Here is a 24,471-nt window from a genome sequence, read left to right as displayed (position 1 = left end):
AACATGACAACTTTTGTTTCAATGTAGTTACTTTTCAAGAAAATTTCCGACTTTCCATTTCTGTTCCGTGGTGCTCACAAATATGGGCATCTTTGTACACCGATTTGCCTCATAGACCAATTTTCTCTCTAAAAAGTATTGCCATGTCCACTTTAGATTTGAACTGAAAGAAAACCAATTCTTTAGGTATGACGTCAATTTCAGTTTAGTAGATGTTGGATTTGAAGCCCCTACATCCTATCCTACCTCAACCACAAGGTGTTTCTTTGGAAAATTGTAGCCAATCTTCTATCAGGCGGATCATCATTGAAGTAGAAGTTGTATTTGAAGCCCTACATTCGCTCCTTGCTTGGTCCATGAGGTGTTTCTTTAAAGAAGTGATTTGTAGCCAAGTCATCTATTAATAGCTAGATTATCATAGGGACATTTTTTGCACGAGCATTCTAGCACGATTTCTTGTATTCTCACTTGTGAAATGATGAAAAAGACATCACTTTGCTAACTGGTGAGGGTCCTTGAGAGCATAATAACATGGGATGGGAAATAAGAAATGGGGTTGAAGAGGGAAAAAGTTAGTGAGGACGGTGCAAAAGTTGGCAAAAGAAAGTCCCTTCAAATATATATCTTTAAAACTATTTGTATCTTACATAGAGAGAACAACAGTGTGATCACAAATTTACTCCAAGTAAATAAGTAAGTTGAGTCATGCGAGCAAAATACACCAGCGAAGCATGGATAGCGCAATGATGGGCCTAATAGAATAAGTACACGTTTGAGGGCTCCAAAAGACAAGTTACTAAAACTGAAGTTAAGTAGAGGGACAAGTCATCATGCGTGCTTGCCCCATGAGGAAGAAGATGAACATCTTTAACTCATAGTTGTCAAGGCTATCACCAAGCTCCTCCCAAGTTCTTCTAATGCTAATTGCATGTGCTGGGATCCTCTTTACGCCATCTCACATGTAGGGAAGGATCTGTTCTCTTTGTGAGGCTCTTGCAAAGAATACGTGATGAATGTGACGGGAGAATGCTCTCTAAGAAGTCTCTATGCTTCTTTTGAGTCCCGACTCAAGAAAAGCTAGTATGGATCCATCTCATGCTCTAACCTGGCTCTCGTCTCACAGCACTCATCGTCGTACAGGTCATTTTGAGGCATGGTGTGTCACAAGTTTGTGACGTGGTATATTTAAAGGGTCAGGGGAAGATTCAAACAAACGACGACCACCTTCTGTCGACTTGGAAGGAGAGTACGAGCCACCTCCACCCATAGAGTATGAATGAATGAAGATGCAACGTCAACGGCAGGTTGATGCCTGTGCCCAACAGATGCTCCAGTATTCAAAAGATTCTTAGTATGCGAAATTTTTGATCAAGCACCTGATTGACGAAATACATTCCCGATGGCGTACAACCATTAATTCACCTCTAAAGCCAGCTCTGTAAACACCTACGTTGGTCGCACCTACTCAGAGGGTGTACTCGGAGGATGTATTTGATGAAGCAGTCGAAAGGTGAGGGAAGACCAAGAAGCATCCGAGGAGACAGAGTCGAGCAACAGACTATCCTAGCTACCTGGGTGGGAAATCTACTTTTGAGAATGCATGAAAGACAAAGAAGCGTGTGCGCTTTCAGGGTGTTTCCAGTTCATCCTCATCCTCTTTTGACAGTTCAGACAGTTCTTCTTCTTCTGACCCTAATGACGAGGACAAAAAGAGCAAGAAAAGGAGAAAGACTCAAAGGCGCAACAAGAGCAAGAAAAGGAGAAAGACTCAAAGGCACAGCAAGAGCAAGAAGAAGGCAAAGGAGAGCAGATCCCACTGGAGATCTCGGAAGTATTCTAACAGTTCGGATGATGACTCATCTTCCTTTGTAAGTTCGAATTCCGATGAGCAGACGTTTTATACCAGAGGAAGCATTTTTACAAACTAACCAATATGATTTTCTCGAGGATAAGGGCAAGAAGATGAAAGATTTCAAGGAGGGTGGACAAGCCTTAAAATTTGATACTTTTTCAGGTTTTCGAGATACCCATAAGGCCCTCGCTTTCATCCAACAGTTTGACCTAGCCTACTCTTGAGGACGCTACTCAGAGCACTCCAAGGTCAGGAGGGTAGCATCTTATCTGAAGGGAAACGCGCAAACATGGTGAAACTGTCTTGTAGGGCGGTATGTGTCACGAGGACGTGGCAGTTATTAACCATGTCACAAGGATGTGGCTACTGCTAACCTTGGTTGTTGGTTTCTTTCCAATGGGGTTTATTTTATTTGTTTTGAGACCCTCTTTTTGAAGTAGCAAACGGTCGGACATTGTATGGCCAATGTGAACGGTAGATTCACCCGCAAACGGGAAGTGGTCGGCACTGGAATTCGTATGGTAAGAGGATGTCTAGGCTCAGAGCAAGATCATATAGGTTCCCTTAGTCGCACTTAGCAAGTTGGTGGATACTAGGAAGTGAACTCAATTAAGGCGTAAAGTCAAGGTGGGACTACCAACAAAAAGTATCCGACAGTTGGGCCACATTGCACTTTTGGATGCGGTCCCAATGAGGATAGATGGTCAGAAGACCAGTGGGAGCCCAACGGAAGCATCTCCTAAAATTTAGGGAACTGCTATTTTGGGCCGTGAAATGTGTTCGCGTCATTACCTCTGGTATGACTAGGGGAACATTTTATAACTCTGCGGCGAAGTCAAATGACGCGTCGGTTGGGGTATTTTTAAGCGGCGAACCCGAAACGGGAAAATGCTTGTAAATGCGCCAAGTGTCACATTTTCATGCACTTGCCTCTTCCAAAAAAATGGGCGCTGAATTTTTAAGCTGGGAAGGCCTCATTATGCAATCTGTCAAACAGGTTAAGAGCTATGGAGTGCTTCCTTTCCCTCTCATGTACAGTGTGGTGCTAGGAGCATAGTAACAGGGAATGGCCGTTTTTAGGTCTCCGTTCCGCGTTCCCATTCTAAGTTTCCGTTCCGAATCCCTGTTTCGTGTTTCAAACATGAGTACTCGTAACAGGGAATGGCATTTTGTGGCAGTTGCCGTTCCGCGTTCCCCGTTCCGACTTCCTGTTCCTGGTAACTATGGCTAGGAGTGATGCCCTGCACACTATACACTGCTCTCTCTCTCCCCTACGTGCTGTTATGTGATGCCCCACAAGAGGGCTACTCATTTGACTGATGTACAGTTGTGTGGGTTCATGCTTTTGTGCTGAGGCAAGAGCCTCCTTGAGCATGAACAGGGGTATCTAGCTGTTGCTCCAAAGCAGGCACTGGTGAGGGTCATAACCTCACCGTACAAGTGCAAAATCAGCGCTGTGTATGTGCTGTAATTTTACTGTTTTTCAGCCATACGGACGCCAGGACCATTGGGAATCGTGTCCCACTGGCAGAGGACAGTTCGGGGACTGTTTTGGGCTGAAAACAGGGCAAAAACCAGTAAATACAGCGTGCTGAATTTACTGTTTTTGGGCAGGAATCAGAGGGTATTTGCCAGTGCAAGTGAGTTCTAGCAAGGGAATTGGTTTCGCGCAAGTTTTGGGGCTGTGATGCTGCCAAAATTTGGCCAAATCAAATGGTATCTAGGTGGATACACGTGAAGGATTCCCAGGACCTTACCTTGTAATTTACCCTCCTAAAGAATAAAGAAATACGGAAAGGGGCGCCAATTTTGGGGCCTACAGGTTGTCGGTGTCTGCTCGGAGCATTCTAGCTTCCGAGTTGTGTGTGTTCAAGTGTTAATTCCCGTCGCAGGTTTCCTTTGCAAGGTGCTCTGTGTGTGTGTTTAAAGTAAAGAATTTCGGGTGAAAGCCAACGCCTACCGCCCTACGGGCCGGTTTCATGGTTCCATTGCCAGGACATCAATCACTTTTTCCTTAAAGAGTGAGCCTGGATTGTTTAGGGTAGACACAGAGTGCAGGAACGCGGGGATTACACTATGGCCGACAAGGGGAAGGGAATTATGGAAGAGGGTTCCTCTTCAAAGGACAGGCAGGAGATTCCTATGGTTTTTGAGATTGGCGAGAGCTCACGGCCACGTCAGTCTGTACCTCCTATCAACGTGAATGTCCCTCTAGTAGTTCAGGGCTTTATGACAGGGCAACTTGAGGATGATGCGTTCAAGACTCAGTTAGTTGCCGCGGTGAATGTCTTTTCACAGCTGGTGCAGAATCCGAGGTTTATGGAATTCTTGCAAGCGCCACCAATGCAACAGCAAAATAGGCAACCTACACCGCGACGGAGCTTGTTGATGCTCAAGCTTAGGTACTTCATGTGACGCAGGAGGAAAGGGAACACTTGCATGTTGCGGAGTCGGGGGCTCCAAAGCAGGTTCCTCCCGTGCTTGAACAGGTGGCTAGAACGCCTATTCCACAGGTTATGCCAGTTCAGCCCACCACCTTTCAGAGCCAGCATGCTGTCTTGAATGGACAGGGAGCTGGATACCAGGCTATGCACTCAGTTTTTCCACCACCCAGGGTACATCCTGGGTATTTCAGGGGTGGATCAGTGTTCCAAAGTATGGCTGGTTATGCGCCTGGAAGTCAGCCGTACATGCTAGGAACAGTGTTCGGGGGTATGCAAGGCATCATGCCAAACCCCATGTATGGTAGTATCGGCATGCAACAAGGTTTCCACTGCAACCAGGGCCAATTTGGGGTGCCACAGGGTCATTTTGGCATGGCTGGTTTTTCTGGACAGCAGCCAGATATTGCACCTCTGACACAAAATGTGAATGGCCAACACGTGTCGATCATGCCTACTACAGTGTCCATGTTGCAGACCATTCCGTATGACAATTTGGGGGCACTAGAGAAGCCGAAGGCTTACAAAGAAGGTGGTGCAGCGGTAAAGTTCAGTACCTTCAGTGGTTTCGAGGACAAGACAAAGGCACTCACTTTCCTCCAGCAGTTTGATACAGCTTATGCGGGAGGGAATTTTACAGAGGCCTCGAAGCCTGAAGGTCAGGAAAGCTGCCACTTTCTTAAAGGATAATGCGCTTACATGGTGGACGACATTGTTAATGCAAGGACAGGCACCAGTCACTTGGGTTTACTTCAAGCAAATGTTTGCATCTGCTTGGCTGTCAAATGAATTTGAAGCCGACGTCATGACAGATTGGCACCAGCTTACTCCAGCTTCGTGCAAGAGCTTGCTGGAGTACAATAGGAGGTTTTGTAAAGCGTTACTCTCAGTGACCTACATATTTGTGCCATTGACAGAGCAGATAGAGAAGTACTGTTGTGGGCTGCCTAAAGGGCTTCGCGATTACTGTACAAAGAACAGAGTGGCTACCCTTACTCAGCTTATGGAAGTTGCGAACACTGGTCTTGCCTTGTTGAAAGGAGAGGACAATGGATTTCCTAGCAATGACAAAGGAGGGCAGCAAAAGAAAAATTCAGTGAAGAAGCCCTTTGTGAAAACGGCTCCTGATGCGTCACAGGGGTCAGAAAAGGCCACCAAAGACAAGGATTCAGCCGGGACTTCTAGAGCGCAGGCAAAGAAACAAAAAAGGAAGCCTTTTGTGCGCAAGTCGCTCGAGGAAAAGAAGGTCCTAATGGCTGAAAACAAATGTTTTATATGCGAGCAGCCTGGTCACTTTTCTATCAATTGTCCGCAAAGGAAAAGGCCAGCTGACTTAGAGGATAAAGAAGATCAGAAAGGCAAGAAGCCAAAACCCACGGCAGGTGTAGTGCCAGACATGGTGGGTGACAGGCCCAACATAGATGCCAGTGGGTTATGCAGGGCATGGGGTAAAGTTAGGGATCAGGCAACACTCATCTTCTTTGATCCAGGTGCCAAAGCCAACTTTATCTCACCAGAGTTAGCTATGAAGCTGGGCATCAGAGCTGAAGAGATGGGGTACACAGCAGAGGCAGGGTTGGCATGTCCTGGCCACTCAGAGTGTGTTACTCCCATCATTGGAAAACTGCGTCTGCATATTCAGTCGTATGTGGACACTGAAGAGTTTTACATCATGCCGCTGGAAGGTTGTGACGCCTTATTGGGGATCCCGTGGATGTTCCGAGTGCATGGAGTCTTGGATGCCTACAACAAAAAGATCACTGTACAGCATAGGGGCAAAACTCACATCTTGGATGTAAAGCTTAAAGGAGAGTCAGTCCCTATTGTATCTGCTTCTGCTATCACTTCTGTAATAAAGAATCATCTTTCTGTGTACTTGATTTTTGCACGTGATGTCTCGGATAGTGATCAGTCAAATTTATCTGTGTTAGATAAAGAAAGGTCAGCATTTTTGCAAAAGTTTAGTGACTCTTTTTCTGATTCATTACCGTCGCAATTGCCGCAAGAGAGACGTGAGGACCATCGGATAGATTTGGTGCCAGGGTGTAGCCCACCAAATAGACCTCCCTACAGGGTTAGTGCGGCACAGCAGAAAGAGATTATGGGCCAGGTTGAGGAGTTATTAGAGAAGGGGCTGATTCAGCCTAGTTCTTCACCCTTTTGCTCCCCAGTGCTCCTAGTGCAGAAGAAGGATGGCTCATGGCGCATGTGTATTGATTACCGTGCGTTGAATAAGAATACCATCAAGAATAGGTTTCCTATTCCTCGCATTGATGATATTCTCGATCGTTTAGAGGGTGCTGCAATTTTCAACAGGATAGATCTTAAGAGTGGGTACCATCAGATTCGTATAAGGCCAGAGGATGTGCACAAGACTGCGTTTAGAACGACATTTGGTCTTTATGAGTTTCTAGTGATGCCGTTTGGGCTAACAAATGCTCCTGCCACGTTCAACAGAATGATGGACCGGATTTTCCGCTCGCATCAACAATTTGTTGGAACGTTCTTCGATGACATGATAGTGTATTCGAAGAATGAAGAGGAGCATAGGCATCACTTGACCATTGTGTTTGAAGAGTGGCGCAATCACAGGTTACTTGTCAATCCTAAGAAAAGTGAATTTTTCCTCGAAGAGATCCACTTTCTGGGCCACATAGTCTCAAAGGATGGTGTTAGAATGGATCCCGCAAAGGTCGAAGCTATCAAGACATGGCCAAACTTGAAGACTGTGCACGATGTCAGAAGCGTCTTGGGATTGGGTTCCTACTATAGAAGGTTTATCAGAAATTTTGCAGAGATAGCATCGCCTCTTCACGCATTGCAAAAGAAAGAGGTCACTTTCAGATGGACCCAAAAAGAGATTTCAGCTTTTAGTCTCTTAAAGGAAAAGTTGACTTCAGATCCAGTTATTGTTTTGCCAGATCTCAGGAAGTCATTTGTGGTCCAGTGTGACGCATGTGGCAGTAGCATCGGAGCAGTGCTAATGCAAGATGGACGGGTAGTAGCTTATGAAAGCCGAATTTTGCAAGGGCCAGAGAGGACTATGCAAGTCTATGAAAAAGAGCTCTTGGCCGTGATTCATGCGCTTTCTAGCTGGAAGCACTACCTCTTAGGTGCTGATTTTGTTGTCCAAACAGATCACCAGACCTTGCGATACTTCTTGACACAGTCAAAGTTATCCGAAAAGCATATGCGATGGGCAAACATTCTTTCCATGTTCCACTTCCAGATTATGCATGTGGAAGGCAAGAAGAATGTTGTGGCTGATGCGTTATCAAGAAAGCCACAAATTTCAGCTGTGTCAATTCCTTATCATCATGAGTTAGATGACATGAAGGAACAATATACTGCTGATGAAGATTTTGCAAGGATCTTTGAACAGTTACAAGAGGGGCAACATCACGAGCACTACCTCCTCAGAGATGGTTTTATGATGATGCATGGCAGACTTTGTGTCACTAGGCCACTGCGACATAAGGTCATGGAAGAGAGTCATGTCCCACCGTATGCAGGGCATCGTGGCATTGATGCAACAGTTAAAGCGGTAGAGACATTCTTCTATTGGCCTACCTTGAGGAGAGATGTGGATGCCTTTGTGCGAGCATGCATAGTTTGCCAAAAGGTCAAGTTTGACAGGCAAAAGGCACCAGGGTTGTTACAACCACTGCCGATTCCGGATAAGCCATGGGAAAGCATTGCTATGGACTTTGATCTTTCGGATGTCAACAGGGAATGATGGTATATGGACCATTATCTACAGGTTCAGTAAGCAGGCCCATTTTATCCCTGTCAGGAAGAAGATAAAATCTGATCAGATGGCACGCTTGTTCATGTACAATGTGTTTAAGTACCATGGTATGCCACAATCGATTATCAGTGATCGTGATCCTCGCATGACCAGTTTGTTCTGGAGAGGATTGTTTGAGAACATGGGTACTACGCTCAAGTTCTCGTCTTCGTTTCATCCACAAACTGATGGACAGTCAGAAGAGGCTAATTCTACTGTCTTAGATCTGCTGAAATGCTATGTGTCAGATAATAAGGGCAAGTGGGAACAGTATTTGCCTATGCTTGAGTATGCGTACAATAATACGGTGCATTCGTCTACTGGCAAAGCACCTTTTGAGATTGTTGAAGGCGGCAAAAAGGTTCCTTCCATTTTGCATACAAAGGACAAGATCTTTGAGGCAGATCGATATGTTGAGAACATGGATGAGATGTATAAGAAAATTAAAGTTGCCTTGGAGAAGACTCAGGCAAAGCAGAAAAAGGTTGCTGATCGTCACCGTTGTGAATTGCTGTTATCACCTGGTGATTGGGTTCTGTTAAGGTTCGAAAAGGCAAGGTTAAAGAAGATGAAGGGCAAGGAACGGCTGTTTGCTAAGCTCAGCATGCGTTACTATGGGCCTTTTCAAGTGCTTGACAAGATCAGCGATGTGGCTTACAGGCTGAAATTGCCTGATGCATGGAAGATTCATAATGCGTTTCACGTGAGTCTTCTAAGACCCTTCGTGGGTGATGTGCCAGAAGATATGCCAGTTGAGGATCAGCCAGAAGTTGAGGAACTTGATGAGATCCTGGTACCTGAGCAAGTTTTGGCACATAAGGACAGAAAAGTTAAGGACAAGTTGCAAGACGCTATTTGGTGAAGTTCAAGAACTATCCGCCTATGGATGCAAAGTGGATGGAAGAGCATGAACTGTCAGAGTCACCAAATGTATTGCAGCTTTACCTTGAAGCCTTTGGGTTACAGCCTACTTATGCTCCAACCCAACGTGTGCAAAGGAGGGGTAATGATAGAGCTAGTACATCAAATGTACATATGAATTCAGTGCCATAGATGGAAATGGCAAAAGTATGAAGGTCTCATTAAGTCATTTGTATCTATGTATGTTACGACCTTTCTTGCGGATACATGCGATGATAAAAGAGTGTTAATAGCACAAGATCATCAATGGCGTGTATTTATGGTATGCAATCGAGGACGTTTGCGATTTCAAGAGGGGGGTATGTCACGAGGACGTGGCAGTATGTCACAAGGATGTGGCTACTGCTAACCTTGGTTGTTGGTTTCTTTCCAATGGGGTTTATTTTATTTGTTTTGAGACCCTCTTTTTGAAGTAGCAAACGGTCGGACATTGTATGGCCAATGTGAACGGTAGATTCACCCGCAGACGGGAAGTGGTCGGCACTGGAATTCGTATGGTAAGAGGATGTCTAGGCTCAGAGCAAGATCATATAGGTTCCCCCGTCGCACTTAGCAAGTTGGTGGATACTAGGAAGTGAACTCAATTAAGGCGTAAAGTCAAGGTGGGACTACCAACAAAAAGTATCCGACAGTTGGGCCACATTGCACTTTTGGATGCGGTCCCAATGAGGATAGATGGTCAGAAGACCAGTGCCCAGCGGAAGCATCTCCTAAAATTTAGGGAACTGCTATTTTGGGCCGTGAAATGTGTTCGCGTCATTACCTCCGGTATGACTAGGGGAACATTTTATAACTCTTCCGCGAAGTCAACTGACGCGTCGGTTGGGATATTTTTAAGCGGCGAATCCGAAACGGGAAAATGCTTGTAAATGCGCCAAGTGTCACATTTTCATGCACTTGCCTCTTCCAGAAAAATGGGCGCTGAATTTTTAAGCTGGGAAGGCCTCATTATGCAATCTGTCAAACAGGTTAAGAGCTATGGAGTGCTTCCTTTCCCTCTCATGTACAGTGTGGTGCTAGGAGTGATGCCCTGTACACTACACACTGCTCTCTCTCTCCTCTACGTGCAGTTATGTGATGCCCCACAAGAGGGCTACTCATTTGACTGATGTACAGTTGTGTGGGTTCATGCTTTTGTGCTGAGGCAAGAGCCTCCTTGAGCAGGAACAGGGGTAGCTAGCTGCCTCTCCAAAGGAGGCACTGGTGAGGGTCATAACCTCACCGTACAGGTGCAAAATCAACGCTGTGTATGTGCTGTAATTTTACTGTTTTTCAGCCATACGGACGCCAGGACCATTGGGAATCGTGCCCCACGGCAGAGGACAGTTCGGGGACTGTTTGGGGCTGAAAACAGGGCAAAAACCAGTAAATACAGCGTGCTGAATTTACTGTTTTTGGGCAGGAATCAGAGGGTATTCGCCAGTGCAAGTGAATTCTAGCAAGGGAATTGGTTTCGCGCAAGTTTTGGGGCTATTATGCTGCCAAAATTTGGCCAAATCAAATGGTATCTAGGTGGATACACGTGAAGGATTCCCAGGACCTTACCTTGTAATTTACCCTCCTAAAGAATAAAGAAATACCGAAAGGGGCGCCAATTTTGGGGCCTACATGTTGTCGGTGTCTGCTCAGAGCATTCTAGCTTCCGAGCTGTGTGTGTTCAAGTGTTAATTCCCCTCGCAGGTTTCCTTTGCAAGGTGCTTTGTGTGTGTGTTTAAAGTAAAGAATTTCGGGTGAAAGCCAATGCCTATCGCCCTACGGGCCGGTTTCAGTATGTCACAAAATGATGACGTGGCAATACTGCTCGGACACATACACATTGTACGGATGCTGACGTGGTAGGGACTGTACGGAGTGTCCGTGAAACGTGTTGACATGCTGGCAGTACGGACGTCCGCAAATTGCACCGATAGGTTGATGAGGTGGTAACTCCGCAAAAAGCGCCGATAGAATGTACAGAATTCCGTAATTCACGCGGATGCTTTTTTGGGCCAAATTTTGGTACCAATAGCTTTTGGAACTGTTTGCTTTTGAGTTTATAAGTTTTTGGGGCTCTGCTTTTGGCATCCCTTGTAAGAATAAAAGGAGCTTCTGGACGTTGAGTTTGAGAGCAGAGGACCCTCGGGAATTGTACTTTGCTTAAGCATTAAAATACCGAAAGGGGTGCCAAGTTTTGAGGCCAATACCTCTGGGCACGAAACTACGCCAGGCCGTTTTGACTCAAGTTTTAAAGTTGACTTATTTTTAGTGATTCTCTCATGTGTCGTGTCGGATTCTCTGCTTGGGGTGCCCAAGCCTGTGACAGTGGTATCAGAGCATTAGGCGTGTGCTTTTCTCAAAGCATACCGGTCCTATCAAAGAGCAAACAGGGCACTTGGGCACAATTTTGGAAATGGTTATTGATGAATCTTTGTGTCCCGACCCCGGACTTATTAGCCACTCCCACCCTTACTTCATCGCGCATCGGGCGCGCTCTCGTCTTCATCGCTCTGTCTTACAGGGCATAAGCCATAAAGAATTTCAGATTACACATGGGCTCTCGTGGAGAATCTGACAGAGATAACACCTCTCAAACGAGATATTACAGGGCGAGGAGATGCTCCAGAACAGATCTTGTTGTTTGTGTGCAGATAACTAGTAGGAGCGAGGAACATGCATATAATGAATGATGATGATTCTAGTGCATCAAGATTCCCATATGAATGAGATGACTAGATACTGTTGTGAGCGCATCAAGAGTTCTTGCGGGATGAAATGGCTACACAGGGATCTAGGTGCATCAAGACTTCTGGACGGATGAGATGATTAGATGATTGAAACACCGTGTTTAGTACGAACTAAGTGTGTGAATGAAGAACTTTGAAATAGGAATTTCCGAAGTGATTCTGATGTATGTATGAGATCAATGTTCTCTGGAAGAACTTGCTAGATGTGTGTAGATAACATGTGAAATCGATGATAATGGATGACGAATTCGGAGCAATGTCAGCGTCAGAATGAACCCGATAAGTATCATGAATTTTGAATGAAACTAATGGAAGAACTTGCTATTTGTGAATAGATATCAGGATTAAGTATGAGATGATGATCTGGAGCAATGACAACTCTCGAATGAACCTGATAACGAATCATGAATATTGAATCACGACTGATTCAATGGAACTGTCGTGAGCGCATCAAGAGTTCCTGCGGGATGAGATGGCCAGCCACCACACAGCTAGAACTAAATAATTGGACCACTCTGTTCAATATGAACTTAGTGATGGATTGAGATCCCTGGAAATGATTACTTGCACACGACAATGCTTGAGTGCAGAAATCTATGGACATGGTCGCAATATGGGATTAGTCAATCCGACATTAGTGAGATCTGGGATAGATCTAGATGCGATTACTAAGTATGTTGCCAGGAATCATGGTCCTGGATTAGAACAAAATCCATGGATGTGATCGCGATATGGGATTAGTTAATGGACATCACTGAGGGCCGGTGCGGATCTAGATACGATTGCTAAATACGTCGCTAGGAATCATGGTCCTAGATTCTATGTGATGTGATGTGACTGTCGTCTTTGTACAAGTGCTAGATTTGTGTCGTCGAGTGCATTGGTACTTAGAGTCAATGTCTATTGTATTGGTTTATGGCTTATGACTGATTTTGCAGGTGTAATCGAGGGCGATTACAATCCTTTCAAGAAGATGTGGATGGCAATTTGTTGTTTGTTGATTAGGGTGGGCATCCGTGATGGATTTTTGACGTGGGGGGCAGTTGCATGGCTTTTGCAATTTCCGGGGTCACACATCTTTTTTCAGGGCTTGCCGACAGATCCGGTTTTCCTGCTTACTCCCTTAGGATATAGATTGGGTACTCTACAGATGATACCAGATACAGGTCATGAGTTGGAGTTCTGCCACTGAGACAATTTTCACCATGATGTGTAGCGCGGATAATGTGTCGTGCTCTCTACAGTGGGTGCTCCTCAGTGCAATGTGCGTGACAATCTCACTCAAAACAGACTGAAAACAAAGGAAGAATAGACAACAATTGAGCTCACAGAGACACAACAGCAGATCAGAACATATGACTCGACTATCTCAAAGAACTTATACAGACTCTGGCATGGCAGCACACTCAGCTCCAGCCCAGGACTCACAGGTACAATGGGGGTGTCGAGGCTCAGATGTGCAAGGATGGTGAAGACGTGCTGTGTATAGACTCGCTGCTCAAAAACGACGACGCTGGACCCAACAGCTACTACTCATATGTACCACCATAAAGAGCCACCAACGGCTCATAAATGTCAACCATCTAATCTATCTCCAAACTAAATGGTGGTGACCTGACCACGATGTCCACTAGACCAGTCCGTATCTCACACTGCCACGTGTCACTGCCCAACCCGGAGAGTCCGTGTAGTGTGAACCAGCCTAGAACAACTGTACTAACTGTGTGTCCTGTGAAAGTGACTGTAGCCTGCTACAGGTTGCCCGCCACAAGACCGCTCATCGTCTCGGTGAGAGGAATACTGAAAAAACTGTGAAAGAAAACCACTAGGTACTGCATCCGTACATCTTTCCTGAAGTAGGTGCTAGGCCCATGACCTTACAAGCTCAAAAGTGGAGTTAAAAACACTGCACTGCTTGCAAACGCCTTAAGCCTTTAAATAGGCAGGAACCCAGTATGTATGATTGCATAGTCCAAGAATTTCAATTGGCAAAAGAGAATGAGGCTCTACAGCAAAGAGATAAGCTCAGTTTGATCCCAATGCATCTTTATCCTCCATAACCATATTGAGAGGAAAATGACCTGGTCCATGCTTGCAGTTGCAGACGAACCTTGCCACATTTTTTGCAACATCACTTTTCTCGAAAAGAGGGATGACCATAAGCCCGAGTAACACCGCAAATAAGGTTGAGCTCCATCATGATGGCAGAATGAAAAGCCTTCACAACAACAGGATGGCAACCAGGTGAATGCTTGAGAGCCACAAGGAAACGATTATGCTGATTATGCAGTATGCTAATGGGCTGATCATGCAGGGTGGGGGAAAAACTGGCTGAGGTTGAGAGGGGTGGGAAGGGCTAGATAAGGGCAAGGGGGACTAGATAGGGGGCGAGAGGGGGAAAGGGTAGAGGCGAGGGGTGGAAGGGGGTGGGTAGGGGTGAGGGCAAGGGAGGGGGTGGTTAGGGGCGAGGGGTGAGTAGGGGGTAGGGGCGAGAGCTAGGTAGGTAGGGGCGAGGGGGAAAAGGGTAGGGGCGAGGGCTAGGTAGGTAGGGGCGAGGGGTGGGTAGGGGGGCGAGAGCAGTGGAGGGGGAGGGGCGAGGGCAGGATAGGGGGTGAGGGTGAGTGAGTGTGAGGGGGAGGGTAGGGTCCAGGGGGTAGGAGACAACAAACATTCATCTTCAATGCAAGGTATAGCCGGAAGAGAGGGAATAGGAGACAACAAACATTCATCTTCAATGCAAGGTATAGCCGGAAGAGCTCGTGTTCCACTGTAGATGTAGATGAATTCCGTGGCCCATTGGCTGAAAGAGGAGATGCTACAGAGCGCAACAACTGATGGAGAGCATGAGGAGGTATCATGAGCAAAACAACTATCATGAGCAGGGAATTCATAAAACTTGAAAGCAACATCCTTTTGGTTGTATCCTGTCTTGAGGAAGCTAGACACAGAGGAGAGCTTTGTTCTGGTCAGAGAAGCAGGCACAGGGGCTGATGGTGAAGGGGGGTGAACTCCTGTAGAGGGGATTTCTTTCCGCTTCTATGATTCTTCATAGGCTCACCAAATTCAAAGGCTTCCACCAAGGGCGCATCAGGAGTATTCTCTGTGACCTGCAACCTTTGAGCTGGCTCAAGTGGCTCACTAGGTTTAGTTACTGTGGAAACATTGGAAGAGGATGTAACTTCAGGCCAAGAGTGAACAAAGACTCCATAACAAGGCATAGATTTGGTAGCATCCAACCACTCGAACAGATCCTCATGTGACCCGTCGGGTGGGTAGGCTGTTCCAATTCGAGGCTGGTTGCTAGGGACAAAGAACTATGTTGCACGACGGGATCCATGCCTCCTTCTAGGCGAATTGGTTGCATCGGGGAGCAAGAGTATGTATCCACATGGCATCGTTTCCCCAATCATGAAGTGCTTTAGTGTGTCGCAGCCATGGTCTGCCGATGAGCAAGGGAAATCTGCCGTCTACCTGTGGAAGACGAACCACAACAAAATCCAAACTAAAAGTGAAATCTTGTACCTGCAGAGGCACCTTTTCCACTATGCCCACAGGTTATACTGTCCTCTGGTCGGCCAATGTTACTGTGAACGGACAGGTTGAGTAGGCTGCATGCCTAAAGCCATCATAGTGAACTCATGCATCATATTGATGCGAGATCCACCATCCACAATTACTCCTGTAAATTGCTGCCCCAAGACGGACACACTCAGGCGAGGGCTTCTATACTCAGTGAGGGGAGCAGCGGGATTGGATATCATACTCTGATGGTCGCACTGGGAGGTGCCTGCCACTAGGACTTGCTCCGGGGTAAAGTGACTGAATAACAGCAAGGGTGTCATTACTAAAACTCGCATCTATTCTTAGCATGTCATAGAGGGACACTTGTTGGAAGGTGTTCTTCAAGACTGTCTCTGCTGTAAGCTTTTCCTGTTCTACCAGTGGTTTCTCGGGTACCTTGATCTTCTGTAGATCGGAAACTGCTTCCAAGAAAGCTTCATCAAGATCGGAGAGCAAAGATTTGGATTCTTGCTTGCCGCTAGGTGATGGCTTGTCAGTAGCTGAAGGCAGGGTATTCACTGTTGGAAGAATGTGTGGGGGAGTTGAACGTGTTGGAATACTAAGACCAAGAGCAGCTCTCTAGGTCCGAGTGAGGACACCCGATGGCTCCTCTACCAACTGCAGCTTATTTTGAGGGGTAACCACGTGGGTAGAAGGGGGCGGCTGAGGAATGGTGCTAACTGCTATCAGATTGAGCTTGGGAAAGGTAAACTCATTCTGGCTTTGACTTGGGGTTCGAAGCCGTGGATGCATGAAGTTTAGGGCAATCCTTAATATAGTGATCCTTCATTTTAGGGCAATGATGACAGAGAGGGGACCCTTCGGGCAGAGGGCATTTGCTTTGGTAATGACGATATTCCCCGCATCTGCAACACAAAATGGGCCGATTCAATGGGCGAGTGGAAGGACGAGGTGGTCCTTGCTCCTGGTGCATGGAGTTGGAGGTGGAGGCATAGAAGCTGTGAGGTGGGGAGGGAGCATCGGTGTGATAAAAGCTCTGAGAGGGAAAAGTGCTCTGCATACCTTGCATAGGAGGGGCTGACAATAAAGGTGGCATGTGGTATGGATGGCCATAGGGAGAAACCAAATTGGATGTAGGTGCTGGCCCTTGTTGAAGAGTAGGACCAAGACTTTGCTGTATTTGTCACAATCCCTTGAGGTAGTAGCAGTCCTTGTCCTCGTGTCCAGACTTTTCATAGAAGTGTGGCAGTAAACCCGAAGGGGGCATTCCTGTGGAGGGTGCCCTGGAGAGCGGCACGAGCTGCACCAAACCATAGCCTTAGTCTCCTGCTGAGATTTGAGCTCTTCTAGCTCGTGCTTGATTTGTTCCAATGCCTCGTGATGTGGAGGCTTCTCCTGTCTAAGAGAGAAGGACCTCTCCTCTTGAAGAGCTCACTGTAACTTTAGGGCTTCCAGTTCCCCGCGTAAAGAAGTTAAAGGATCAGAAGGACTTTCCAAAAACACTGAAGGGGTCTCTACCTGAGGAGAGTTGGTGAACAGCTTCCTAGCTCCCTCTATCCTAGTAGCAGCCGCGACAAACTCCTCTAGAGTGGCATTGGGTCGGAGACTCTCTCGGAGTTTTTGCTGAGAAGTTTTCGGAAGAGCCTTCTCCACCCACTTCTTAACCATAAATTCACTGGGTTGCTAGGGGAGCTTGGCAACCAGAGACTTGGTTTTAGTCATAAGTTCTACAAAAGTCTCCTCTGGCTGGAGCACCATGTTGGCCAACTCATCCAAAACCTTCTCCTGGTAGTCACCTGGCCTGAATGCTGCACAGAATTGTTGTCTTAAAGCTGCCCAGGTTGCAAAATGGTTCTCTGCAAACTGATTGTACCATTTGTCTGCTAAGCCATCCAAGGTAGATGGAAAGAGTACCAAATAAGCATCTTCTCTGTTAAGACCACGACCCTACAGAGAGATACAAACCTTCTTGCATGGTCGTCTACATCTTCTGAAGAGAGTCCCTCGAAGGTAGAAAATTTGATGTTTACCTTGGCCAAAACACTGGCCAACGCCTCCATGGCCTCTTGCTCAGGAGCCTGTTGCTCAATAGCTTGCTGTAACAAAATGGGGGAGAGCTTCACTGGGGAAGGTGATCTGGAAGATGTCGAACTTGATGGAGGAATGGACGAGGCTGTATGTGGAGGTATGGGTGATGAGGTTGGTGGACTTCTACCAGGTACAAAGGGTTGACGCCTTCTGTTGTAGTACTTCAGAGGACTTAGTAGTGCGCTTTGACGCTCAAATGACCGCCTTCTATGTGTCATGCAATGACCACAAACCCGACCAAACTTTGGGCAAGAAGACCTTTAACTGCTTTTACTGGATGAAGACAGGTCTAAACTCTACTAGACCAGGCAAGTGGCTAGACCCCGTCTAGACTAGGGACGAGGAGGGCTGGACGAGGGACGAGGAGGGACTAGACCAAGGACGAGGAAGGCCTAGACCAGGACGAGAGAGGACCAGACAGGACCAGACCAGCAGGCTGCACAGTGCAAGGCAAAGTAGGCGGAACCAACTAGCTTCACGATTTGTATCTCAACAGAGTGAGACTTCAGTTGAGGTCCCACCGTGATTGCAAAAAATGAGAGCACCTTTAGCACGGATAATGTGCCGTGCTCTTTACAGTGGGTGCTCCTCAGTGCAGTGTGCGTGACAATCTCACTCAAAACAGACTGAAAACAAAGGAACAATAGAAAATAGACTGAAAACAAAGGAACAATAGACAACAACTGAGCTCACAGAGACAAAATAACAGACCAGAACATATGACTCGACTATCTCAAAGAACTGATACAGACTCTGGCATGGGAGCACACTCAGCTCCAGCCCAGGACTCACAAGTACAATGGGGGTGTCGAGGCTCAGATGTGCAGGGATGGTGAAGACGTGCTGTGTGTATAGACTCGCTACTCAAAAACGACGACGCTGGACCCAACAGCTACTACTTATATGTACCACCATAAAGAGCCACCAACGGCTCATAAATGTCAGCCATCTAATCTATCTCCAAACTGAATGGTGGTGACCTGGCTACGATGTTCACTAGACCAGTCCGTATCTCACACTGCCACGTGTCACTGCCCAGCCCAGAGAGTCCGTCCAGTGTGAACCAGCCTAGACCAACTGTACTAACTGTGTGTCCTATGAAAGTGACACTGTAGCGTGCTACAATATGCAGCATCACGCTTTGGACCATGTGGAAGGCTCCTTGTGCCCACATTCTGGGCTCTCAGTCCTCCCCTACGTTCACTGTTTTGACAACCATTTAGATAGAGCTGCTGTATACTCTTCGCAGTGAGTGGGATTCTTCAGCCGGCTCCTCTAGGGCAACGGAGCAGCATTAATGCGTCTTTCTTCAGAGACGAGCGAGATCGTCACATTGAGATCATGGCCACATCACATGGCATTATGCACCTCCACAGTGGTTCCTTTTACATTCATCATATAGGCCACCTTGATGTATATATGGTTCACACCTTGTTAGCCCACTTTTGTACTTTCTTGGGGTGGTAGGCCATTGTGCATCTCGAGAGGGCTCTCATGTACACACACACACACACACACACACACACACACACACACACACACAGAGAGAGAGAGAGAGAGAGAGAGAGAGAGAGAGAGAGAGAGAGATGAAAATGAAATGAAATGCTATAGGCCAAAATGACCTATGAGATCACAAATTTACAACATGATGTAAATTAATACAATGTCTGGGTACCAAAAATAAAGAAAAGTTACTGAAAAGTATACTATAAAAAACCCTAACTATTGAATGTAGGGGGCATGAGTGGGGGCTATGAGTAGGGAGGTGGATGTGGTGAGTGAGGACTGATATAATAGCTGATACAAAAGCTGGTACAAGGCTAATGTTGATACAAGAGCTGATATAGGAGTGATACAAGGGTTGATACAAGAGTGGGAAGGGTATACAATCCTCATCTGGATCACATGAGGTCCATCGTCGATCGCTGGCGGATCTCATCAATCTTGTGAGGATTAGTGGTGTTAATCCTATAAGTAAGACTTGAGACTTCATACTTAAGATCAAACTGAGACTCAAGAGATTGAATGTGTGTTTGATTGATTGAATGAATTGTTGAAAACTGAGTACAATAGGCTCCTTATATAGGAGACGAAGAGACACAAATGAAAAGACGTCGTCGAAGGAGTGTGGCTTTTGGCGAAGAGGCATGTCTCTTGAGCGAAGGTTCGTGACCATCCAAGCGTAGGGGTTCTCCTTGGCATGGCACTTTGCATATTTGCAACTAGGAGTAGATGTAATATTGCATCATAGTCACAACTGTGACATTTCCTCCCATTTAAAATGAGAGCTCATGTCAAAGAAATGACTTTTGATGTTGATAGAACTCGGGAAAAGCATTGAATCTCCAAAAATCTTCAATCTTTGAGTTATCTGAAACCTTTGTCTTGAACCTTTGCTTCTTGCGAAACCTTTTTGCTTTGACTGCTAAATCCCGTGTCATTGCATTATTCAAAGACTTTTTAGAGGAATCTGGCATAATCAGGTTGACTGCAACAAGAGATTGATCTTCAAAATTCTTCATGTGATGCATAGTAGTCTCGTACGGTCCCGTACGTTTTGTACGCGTACGATGATGTGCGGTACTAAACGAACTAAAAAAATTTATGATGTACGATGACGTTATGTACGTTCAAATTTAAAAAAACAAATAATTCTCAAGTCTAAGGGCCTAAGGCTTAGACCTTAATACTTACTTATAGAAACTTGACATTTGTATAGATTACAAGTTAGTAGTTACAATACTACAATGTAAACAGTCAAGACTCAAAGATTAAAGAGAATGAGCATTACATAAACCAAAATGATCATTGAAATTTGATAAGTAGAGACCAAGTGGCAAGGGCTACAAAGTACTCAAAAAGTGGCAAGGGATACAAAAAAGTGGGGGGACCAAGTGGCAAGGGCTAGTAGCTACAAAGTACTCAAAAAGTGGCACACCAAAATAGAGAGACTAAATAGTAAAGTCACTAGTTACTAGTGCTCTCATCATCTTCCTCATCTTCCTCTTCTCAGCCTTGCTCATCAACATCATCCTCTTCCTCACAAGAGTCGAAGGATGACGGCTCATAATCTCCATCACTAATGAGGTTGCCTTCATCATCATACTCTGGCTCTCGAGGCTCTCTATCCTCCATAGTGATGGCCGACGCACAAGAGCGGCTTCCGGAGCCTCGTCGCACATAGGTCCTAGGAGCCTCCATGGGTGTTGTTGATGCTTTGCCTCTACCTCTTGTAGCCCTGGCCCCTCTGCCTCTTGTAGCCGATGTAACTCCATGGATGACGACCTTCTTGCGTGATCGTGTGCGAGAAACCCGGCGATCAATCTCCTCAAGCTCCAAGTAGAGCTCACGAAAAATCATTTGCTCCTCAGGGTCTTGCTCTTTATTGACACTCTTTAGAGTGTCAATCGTAAGTGTGAGCTCATCCACGTTGACCTATTTGACATTTACAACATTGGACAATGAAAACATAATTAGTATATTCAAACTAATTAAAGACTAGAGTATAGAAAATGGAGTGAGTCGTGATTATAATTTATAATTTATACCTGTCGAGCCATAGACATCTCATGCATAGAGCGCAACATACGTAAATTGGAGCAACAATAGATAAGTCGCTCTAATTGCTTCGTTGAGAGCTTGTTTCAGATTTTGGTGTGGATGAGGGAGTATGCGGACCAATTACGCTCACATGCTCCCGATGAGCAATCCTAAAACACATCAAGAGAGGCGTAAGCTATAAGAGACTATAGTTGAAGAGATTAAGCACAAAATGTAAAAGTTTGAGGCTTGTCGCTTACTTGGCCAAGAACCCTCAAAGCAAGTCGTTTGAAAGTAGGCAATTGATAGCCAAAGCTCTCCCACCAAAATAAAGGCTTCACCAAGGATTGCCGCTTCCAACATAAGTTGGAAGTAAATGCGGTGCCTCGTTGGTCGCTATAGTTGATTAGCTCTTGGAGAAATGCTCCAATGTCCTCTTCTTTTAGCACCTTAAAGAGGTAATTGTTGCGCTCCTCAATAAGCTCTTGATTTGCAAAGAGTTCGGGCTTCTTGTAAGCCGGATGCAAGAGAGCTGCAAAGTAATGGATAGGTCTCTTCATCCAATCCCACCGCTCTGTGATTAGGAGGAGAATGTCGTCTCTCTTGGGAGAGTCCTCGAGGTAATCACTACAAGAAGAGAGAGGAAATGTACTAAGTAGAGAAACAAGCATGTAGAATTTAGATATATAGAGAATGTATCATGTAATATATTTATGTAATAATAAATATGTAGTTATAACCGTGTTCCATCGGGAGCCCCATCTAGGATTGTAGACTTCTCAATCTCCTTGTAAGCTTCCTCCATGAAGTGCCATAGAAGCCCAATAGTTGCCCCTTCCATGTCGGTCATGCGGAGAGCCTTGTACAAGGGCAAGATCGCAACGACAAGACCCTTAATTTCTTGCCAAAACTCCTCCCGCAAGCAAAGCCGTTGGATGGCTTTTGCATCTTGTTGTGAAGCGGCGGACTCTCCATTCATCCACTCCTTAAACTCATCGGAGACCATGGTCTTTTGTATTTTGTTTTGCACATCATAGAGCCGCTCTAGAAGTAGCCACATGGCGGCAAAGCGAGTGGCCGATGGCTTCTTCAACTCAAGGTCGGAGTATGTGCGGTAAATGGCAAGCACCCTCACTTTGCCATTGATGAAATTGATGATGGAGAGTGCTTAGTTGAGGATATCTTTCACCCAACCTAGCTCCCCTATGTCTTTAAAGAGAAGGTCAAGGCAATGAGAGGCACATGGAGTCCATACTATGGATGGAAATTCCTTCTCTAGCCTCTTACTCATTGCCTTGCAATTTGAAGCATTGTCGGTAATCACTTGCACGACATGCTCCGCACCAACCTACACAAGAGGCATTTGTGACAAGAAGAGTTAAAACTTAAAAATTAAAACATAGGACTCATTGGCAATTGCTCAAGACATAAAGGCTCGATTTACGGTTTTACCTCAAGAATGGCTTGGCGGATGTGCTTCCAAATGAATGCCCCGGTCACTTTCTTCCCTCTTGAACCCGCATCCACCGCCCGCAAGAAGTACGTGCCAAGAGGACAAGAAACAAGAATGTTGATGATGCCCCTCTTTTTGCGGTCGCTCCATCCGTCGGAGAGGATAGAGCATCCATACTTTGCCCAACCCGCACGTACGGGCTCAAGTGACTTGTCAATCCTTGCCCTCTCTTCATCAAGCTTCTTTGTTCTCATGTCGTGGTATGACACACCCGTCCACCCTTCGCGTGGACCAACCGCCGCAATTGCTATGATCATCCTCTTCCATCGCTCCAACCGAAGAATGTTGAAGGAGAGATTGCATTCAATCACCGTGCGGGCAATCTCTATTTCCGCGATTCTTTGTCTCTCCTTGAGGAAAGACAAGGGGCTGGAGCATCCACCCACCGATTTCGCAAGAGAAGTTTGCTTTGCAATCTTTGGAGGCCGGCCACCATCACTTGAAGACCCCTTGGACTTCTTGGACTTCTTGGAGGAGGCACTACCATCACATGAGGCCGCGGTGGCACCGGTAGCCATGGACATAGTTGGAGAGGCCTCTTCCTCCGAATCGGAGCTATCAACATCCGGCGACACGAACTCATCCGAGGTGACTCTACCCTTGCGTGTCTTCAATGGAAGATACTTTCTCTTGCATTCCGCAAGGATATCTTCGGGGATATTAGGACATGGCCCCGCTTGTCCTCCCATCTTTGTCAAGTGGATGATGAGACGGGTGACGGAAGAGGTCATACCTTTTGGGCAATATTTGCACCACCACTTGCAAGAGTTTTGCTTGCCCCCCAGCCGCTCAAAATATCGGCAATGCTTCTCAAAGGCTTCATGAAGAGGAGGCGGTATTATGTAGTATGTAGCTAGTAGCTACTAGCATGATGTATGATGTATCATTGAAGGAGATGGACGGTAGACCCAATGGAGACTCGAGAGCTTGAGCCCACTTGAGAGCTTCAATGGAAGCACATGGATGATGAGAGGCTAGAGCATTGAGAGGCTTAGGGCTAGAGCTTGTACAATGTAGCTTGTAGTTGTAGGTTGTGTTGGATAACAAAGGGGAAGGGTTGCTTAAATAGGAAGAGCCTAGAGGAAGAGCATGTGAGCAATGGGCATTGGGCAATAAGCATGGCAATGGCCCATGGGCAATGGGCATTGCATTTGGCTTCAAAACTGCTCGTAAACGGCTCCAAAAGGCCTACACAGTGGACGTTGCAAACGGTCAAAAAACTGCCGAAAAAAATGGCCGGACGGAACGAATGGAACGAACGGGACGGGACGGGTCCGGTTGGACGGAACGATAGGTTCCATTCGACGTACGAAAACTACCCTGATGTGATGTAAGATTTCTGGTCCAAAATCTTCCAATAATTGTAAAATATTTGGTGAAGAGGAAATCTTCTCAAGGCACTCTTCAAATGGGGTAACTTCAACTTTAGTAATCACTGGAGAGGATTTTGGCTTGAGAGTGTAATCATCGTTCAATAACGAATCTCAAAATTCTTCAGAAACTGCCACTTCATGACTTGCAATTGGCATATCATCATCCAACAAAGAATCAAAGAAAGCATATTCGTCTTCAGACTCAAAATCTGCAACCATGTCCTTATCTCTGTCTGATAACAAAGTATCACTTGGAAAAACTTATCAATAATAATTTTTGGATCTGCATCGGAGATCATATTTGCTTCATAATCCATTGTATCATGTTGTTTGACTTGTACACGTGAGGCTTGAATCACTCGTTCCGCATGATAAAGCCCGTGTATAGTCAGTTCACGTTCATCTTTGAACAAATTAATAGTATGTCCTTGAAAGCTAATTGCTGGATCGTACTGGAAGAACCAATGCTGACCAAGAATCATGTCGTAGTAAGATAAAGGCATGACTTCGAAATCTAGTTGATCTGCATAGTTTTGTATATCGAACTGAAAACGTCGAATTGTCTCATCACAAGTCAAAATTGATCCATCTGCTAATTTCACATCATATAAATGAGATGTCTTCTGAGTTGGCAACCCAAGCTATCGAACTATCTGAGTGCTCACGAAATTATTCGAGCATCCGTTGTCTGTCAAAATATTGATGGAACGA

The 24,471-nt window shown here is 45.9% G+C and overlaps 1 protein-coding gene and 1 pseudogene across 2 annotated transcripts in view; one reads left to right on the top strand and one right to left on the bottom strand.

Moving 5' to 3' along the window:
• The window catches only part of LOC147444023 (uncharacterized), a 123,248-nt gene that overhangs the window by 817 nt on the left and 97,960 nt on the right, over positions 1-24,471 (top strand). The gene's annotated exons all lie outside the window — the stretch shown is intronic.
• LOC147444024 (uncharacterized) lies at positions 20,302-23,076 on the bottom strand (annotated as a pseudogene).

This window comes from Adiantum capillus-veneris, chromosome 13 (assembly GCF_014529385.1).
Source record: "Adiantum capillus-veneris isolate H3 chromosome 13, ASM1452938v2, whole genome shotgun sequence".
In the NCBI taxonomy this organism is placed as follows: domain Eukaryota; kingdom Viridiplantae; phylum Streptophyta; class Polypodiopsida; order Polypodiales; family Pteridaceae; genus Adiantum; species Adiantum capillus-veneris.
Note: the sequence above shows the minus strand (reverse complement) of the source record. Positions and strands in the feature narration are given on the sequence as shown.